Source organism: Vipera ursinii, assembly GCF_947247035.1.
Source record: "Vipera ursinii genome assembly, chromosome: 3".
NCBI classification, from domain to species: Eukaryota; Metazoa; Chordata; class Lepidosauria; order Squamata; family Viperidae; genus Vipera; species Vipera ursinii.
In genome coordinates this window covers 115,556,515-115,563,759 of record NC_139516.1, presented here as the reverse complement: position 1 = coordinate 115,563,759, position 7,245 = coordinate 115,556,515, and positions in this window count along the sequence as shown.

Below are 7,245 nucleotides of genomic sequence, written 5' to 3'. Positions count from 1 at the left end.
AAGGATGTTGGGAATTGAATCTAAAAATTGAATTGAATCTAAAAATTCCTCGATAAGTTATTTAGCTCAAAATATTAACTATGCATCTAGAAAAGAACGTGAAGTTTCCCATAGAGTTGAAGCCAAAATTTGAAGTGCTCTACTAAATATCTGTGCATTCTGTGACTTTGTATCTGATGCAGTAATGGAAAATAAGAAGTTCTGAAACACCACATTATAACATATAAGATATTATATGGTGATAAAAATTAAAAATTTGATAAGCTGGCATGGTAAGAATTTTAAAGAGAAGTTGATAGTTTTAGGATACTTAAGTCAGAGACTGGTAACTTTTTGCAGCTGGAAAGGGAGATGAATGGCATATGCACTCAACACACAAATGAAAGACACATCTTGAACCTGTACAAGACATGAGCAGTTGCATGATGCATGACATGAACTACACATTCATTATGAAAGGAACCACTGTTGATCTGAATCTGAGTGAAGTATACCTATGTTCCAGCAGATTGATGATGTCTCACTGATCTATTTTAAATAATGAACTGGTGGGAGGATGAATAGTTCCACTGTGATTCAGCAAAGCTTTTTAAATTGGGAAAACAAAATTTCTCTGTGCATTGTATAGAAACTGCTTTTAATGACTGCTCTTTTTACCCAAATCAATTATTCTGTTAATTTTTATAAGCCAAAAGAGACAAAGACTGAGCAAGTAAGATCTCTGAACCCTACGTTAACCATCCTGTCCATTCCCTCTGAACGTCTAATAATGTCTGCCTAAAAGGTGAGATAGAAAATACTATGTTTATAAACTTGAAAAATGAGTGTCAGGGCTCACTTCAAAACCTCATCCCAAGAAAGCAGGATTCTTGGAACAGTTTCATTCCAAAAGGAACTTTTATTAGGAGAAGCTGATAGCAGGCATGACAGGCATGATCTGAGGGTTTTCTGCTCAGATCAATAGGTTAAAAGAGTCCCAAGTAAACCCCATGTCAATAGTTCATCCAGTCAGTTTGAATGGGCCAATCCCCAGGTTTTTTTTAATTTATTTTTTATTTTAATTCCATTTATATCCCGCCCTTCTCCGAAGACTCAGGGCGGCTTACAAGCTTAGCAGTAGCCTTCATTCTATGTATATGCCTGCTTATTAGGGCTTTCGCACACACCCCAAGCGGCATTATTACAAAGTCAGCTTAATTGCCCCCAACAATCTGGGTCCTCATTTTACCTACCTCGGAAGGATGGAAGGTTGAGTCAACCTTGAGCCTGGTGGGATGCGAACCTGCGCTAATTGCAGGCAGCTGGTGTTACTTAAGGAGGCATTAGCCCACTGCTCCACCAAGGCTCTTTTTAAGTTTTAAGTCCACTGTGGGAAAGAAGCTGATAACAGGGTCCGTTCCCATGCGTGTGAAGATGTTGTTGGGTCTTCGCACCTTCCCTTCCACAGCGAGAGATAAGCCAGATGGCTGGAGGCAAATTCCTTCTCACCCCAGGGTGACATCAAGGGAGATACAGTACAAAGAGTAAGTATCTAGAAACAGCAGAAAGGATACATTGTAGCAAAGCAGAGAAACATACCACAGAGCCTTCTCCCCTCCTCCTCAGGAGAATGGCAAAATCCTCAGGAAGACATGAAAAAGAAATGAAATAGGTTCCCCCCCCCACGGGAAAGAATGGGTTCTGACATCCTCCTCCCAAACTGCCCACCTTTGCTCTGTCTCTGTGAGTTTCCTTGATGTTTATGCGCAAGGCTGCAATTTCCCTTCATCATTCTCCTATAATACTATTGCCCCCACAGCCATGTCGCTAGCATCAGCCTGAATCATGTAAGGTTTTTTTAGTGTCAGGGTGCCTTAGAACTGGTTCTGTGGAAAAGAGTCTTTTTAACCTTTCAAATGTTGTTTGACATTCTACTGTCCATTTCAATGGCTGATTTGGCTTCGGCTTCCCCTCCCCTTTGGTCTTTAACAAATTCGCAATTGCTAGCACAATCTGTGCAAAGGAGGGGATGATTTGCTGGTAAAAATTAGCAAATCCAAGGAAACTTTGCAATTGCTTCCTTGTGTGGGACGGAGCCCATTGTAGTATAGCGCGGACTTTCTCAGGGTCCATCTCTATGCCATTTGGCAATATGCGATACCCCAAGTAGTCAATTTTTTTCTTATAAACGGAAACTGCTTGACAGTTTTGATGCATTCCTGTGCTTTCCAATCAGCCAAGGGATCTTCAAATCTGCATCTGAGGGCTGACACAAATTGATTGAAATTCTGCAGATCTGGGGTGTTGACATCATGGAGATCCACCACCCAGTCTGCTGCGGTGCCATCTAGGGTTGCTTGCACAATCCGTATTCGGCCACGATCACTTGGTATGTCATGGCCATATTCCTCCATGTAGTTCAACACTTGGGTCAGGAAAAAACCCAGTCAGTGTGGGTCCCCGCAGTAGTTCACTCCTAGCAGTGGGAACTTTCAGATGGACCGATGCCTCTTCTTTCGCCTGTGTCAGTGGCCTTCTCTGTTGGCTGGTATGGCTCACTTGGGGGTGGAGGTGGCGGTAGCAACAGCTGCTGCTTCTGCAGTGCTGGTGGAAGGGCCTGGGGCTGCTGGTTTGCCCCCCCCCTTTCATCTGTTCCTTCGGCTGAACCTGAGTTGGTGGTTCCCCGTCATGGGTCAGCTTTCACCTCCTTCATGGAATCAAAGGTGACTCTCAACATGTCAATGGCTTGCTCCAGGAACTGGCTTGAATGGGGCAGTTGGTCATCCTTGTCTTCACTAAGATGAGGCAACCTTTCCATCTCGACTTTCCAGCCTGATTGGTGACTGCCACGTCTGACCATGACTTTCCTGGATCTTTTCTCCCAGTCCTCCTTCTTCCCAACACCCATCGACCACCTGGGTTTGTGGCAGCATTCCACGACCGATGGGCTCGAGGATTGAGAACTGTATTGGCTGGGCTCTGCTTGGTGGGACAGCTCCCCTCCTATGGCAGGTTTTTCCCTTTCCATTCCAATATCAGACATCATTTGCTTAGCCCCCCGGCAAGGGTCTTCCTTCTGAGTTGACTATTACTGCAGATCCCGCCTAATGTCAGGGCTCACTACAAAACCTCATCCCAAGAAAGCAGGACTCTTGGAACAGTTTCATTCCAAAAGGAACTTTTATTAGGAGAAGCTGATAGCAAGCATAATAGGCAGGATCTGAGGGTTTCCTGCTCAGATCAATAGGTTAAAAGAGTCCCAAGCAATCCCCACCCCAATAGTTTATCCTGTCCATTTGAATGGGCCAATCCCCAGGTGCTAAATCCACTGTGGGAAAGGAGCTGATAATGGGGTTCCTTCCCATGCTTGTGAAGATGTTGTTGGGTCTTCGCATCTTCCCTTCCACAGTGAGAGATAAACCAAATAGCCGGAGGCACATTCCTTTCTCACCCCAGGTGACATCAAGGGAGATACAGTTCAAAGAGTAAGTATGTAGAAACAGTGGAAAGAATACATTGTAGCAAAGCAGAGAAACATACCATAGAGCCTTCTCCCTCCCCCTCAGGAGAATGGCAGAACCCTCAGGAAGACATGAAGAAGAAATGAAATAGGTTTCCCCCCGCCCCCCAGGGAAAGAATGGGTTCTGACATTGAGTACATTTACTAGTAAATACTTTGTAAATTAGTACAAACACATTCCCATAGATTCCGGAACACCAGCTTATGGGACATACAGGTGAAACTCGAAAAATTAGAATATCGTGCAAAAGTTCATTTATTTCAGTAATGCAACTTAAAAGGGGAAACTAATATATGAGATAGATTCATTACATGCAAAGCAAGATAGTTCAAGCCATGATTTGTCATAATTGTGATGATTATGGCGTACAGCTCATGAAAACCCCAAATCCACAATCTCAGAAAATTAGAATATTGTGAAAAGGTGCAATATTCTAGGCTCAAAGTGTCCCACTCTAATCAGCTAATTAAGCCATAACACCTGCAAAGGGTTCCTGAGCCTTTAAATGGTCTCTCAGTCTGGTTCACTAGGAATCACAATCATGGGGAAGACTGCTGACCTGACAGTTGTGCAGAAAACCATCATTGACACCCTCCAGAAGGAGGGAAAGTCTCAAAAGGTAATTGCAAAAGAAGTTGGATTTTCCCAAAGTGCTGTATCAAAGCACATTAATAGAAAGTTATGTGGAAGGGAAAAGTGTGGAAGAAAAGGTGCACAAGCAGCAGGGATGACCGCAGCCTGGAGAGGATTGTCAGGAAAAGGCCATTCAAAAGTATTGGGGACTTTCACAAGGAGTGGACTGAGGCTGAAGTCAGTGCATCAAGAGCCACCACACAGAGACGGATCCTGGACATGGGCTTCAAATGTCATATTCCTCTCGTCAAGCTGCTCCTGAACAACAAACAACGTCAGAAGTGTCTTACCTGGGCTAAAGAAAAACAGACCTGGTCTGTTGCTCAGTGGTCCAAAGTCCTCTTTTCTGATGAGAGCAACTTTTGCATCTCATTTGGAAACCAAGGACCCAGAGTCTGGAGGAAGAATGGAGAGGCACACATTGCAAGATGCTTGAAGTCCAGTGTGAACTTTCCACAATCTGTTTTGATTTGGGGAGCCATGTCATCTGCTGGTGTCGGTCCACTGTGTTTCATTAAGTCCAGGGTCAACGCAGCCGTCTACCAGGAGATTTGGGAGCACTTCATGCTTCCTTCCACAGACAAGCTTTATGGGGATGCTGACTTCATTTTCCAGCAGGACTTGGCACCTGCCCACACTGCCAAAAGCACCAAAACCTGGTTCAATGACCGTGGGATTACTGTGCTTGATTGGCCAGCAGACTCGCCTGACCTGAACCCCATAGAGAATCTATGGAGCAATGCCAAGAGAAAGATGAGAGACATGAGACCAAACAGTGCAGAAGAGCTGAAGGCCGCTATTGAAGCATCCTGGTCTTCCATAACACTTCAGCAGTGCCACAGGCTGATAGCTTCCATGCCACGCTGCATTGAGGCAGTAATTGCTGCAAAAGGGGTCCAAACCAAGTACTGAGTACATATGCATGCTTATACTTTTCAGAGGTCTGATATTGTTCTATGTACACTCCTTGTTTTATTGATTGCATGTAATATTCTAATTTTCTGAGATTGTGGGTTTGGGGTTTTCATGAGCTGTACACCATAATCATCACAATTATGACAAATCACGGCTTGAACAATCTTGCTAAGCATGTAATGAGTCTATCTCATATATTAGTTTCCCCTTTTAAGTTGCATTACTGAAATAAATGAACTTTTGCACAATATTCTAATTTTTCGAGTTTCACCTGTAGGTGCAGAATTTGTCTCAAATTACTTTTATTCCCAGATATACAACCAGATGATCAACTCAACACTAATCAATGGAAGTACTGTAAGTGCTTATACATTATTGTGTCTAATACTGAAAGCCCTCCTTTATCCTATAGAGTGGGTGCAGATACAATAGGCATGCAGTTGCATCATGCGTTTGCTGAGACAAGTACAAGGTGAGCAGTACACCTCTGCAGTGCTTCCTGCTTTCTTTATTGTAGTTGTTTTACATACCAAAATACAGGTACCACCACTGTTGAGAGGTCACTGAAGTGAGGAAAAGTCTTCTCTTAGATTCCATAAGGCCATTCATTTGAATTTATTTTTAATAAGCTCTAAACAGTTATCGAACACTGTAAACACTGTCAATAATTTGATTTGTTTTTTTAAAAAATACAGAGATGCATGTCTGTAGGTGAATTAGAGAAGAGTCTGTGTACCGTGTTAAGCCAAACCTTTGTCTTGAGGCAGATACAAAACTGCATGCTGAGGTACTTTCCTGCCATTTCATTTTTCAGGAGAGTAAAAATTCTTCCTGCACGGGGAGAAATCATAGTCCTAAAATTCAGACATACCTATTTTTTTTCCTCGGAATCTCTTCACTCGGGGTTAGGAGGCCTGGTAATGGTTGTAGGGCACAGACAGGTCACATCTCTTCTGCCTTGCCTTCATTTTAGAGTTAGGACAGGAAAGGGTTAATGGTACTCTGCTGTAACACATGATTGGTCTTTATGAGGTTGGAGCTCTTGTCTGTCTGAGGCCTACAGATGATGCTAAAGAGCCAATAATGACAGCAATTCAAAGCAATCTAATTATACAAACGGGAGGCTAAACAATTTCATCATCCTTAAATTAGATTGTCCTAATGAGATAAAGACACCAATTAATCCTGAATTAATTTCAATAGCCTATTTCAGGCAAACACTTTAATATGCAAATGTAAATGAGAAACAAAGCCTACCGTCAAATGCCAGAGTTCAGAACCTTTCTCTTCACAGCTGCAGTGGGTGTAAATAGTGCCTAATCAGTTTGTGTGGAAAGACACAACCCTCAGAAATGTTCAGACTCCGTAAAACACAGCTGGGCACTTCAGGTAGGTGCCATCCTGAGCCAGGCAAAGCAGAGGAAAGGGACCAGGTTGGGTGCTGGGAATACATCAGATGCACTCCAGGCACCTTGAAAAGGGGGCATCATGCTGAAACAGTTCCCACCGCCAAGAGTATGCTGGGTACCTGGCCAGCTGCTGTTTAGGGATACCAAGCTGATTTTAATTAGCTCTTTCTTAATTGTTTTAAATTAGTCATTTCCCACCACATGAAAACACCAGCTTTTATTCTAAAGTATGGGGGTAGGGGAAGTCTGGTAATATTACCAGGGAGATTAAAATTGAAGTGGCTGTCCAACAAAGCAGGCTTACGTTAAGAGCAGCCTTTTTAAAAACAAAAAAACAGAAAACCCCCCAACAACTTATAAACATGGAAATCAAGAGCTGGAATGTACACTTCGTTATGCCTGCCAGGTTTGCTTTCCTTCCTCTTGAACCCTGATGAGCATATGGCCAGAGTTTCTTGATCTGTGCCCTTGGCTCATGTCTCTTGTCTGCAGCCTTTCTCCTTTTCCCTCCCTAGCTAAAAACACATTAGAGAGGTCATTGGTACCTTAGGCACTATGAATACATAAAATGCACAGGGTAATAGAACTACTGCTAGAATGTAGTGCAAATACTTCTTCAAAAAACACATAATCCTGTCTATGAGGAATATTAAAAATGCCTTGGGGTATATGTGAGTTGCTTGTAATCGGAAGAGGTTTGGGGGCAACAGCTAAGGTTTTGGGGTGCTATTTGCAGCCCTGCTTATTAATGAAAACAGAAGAATAGATTCTATGGCTTTGAGGCATAA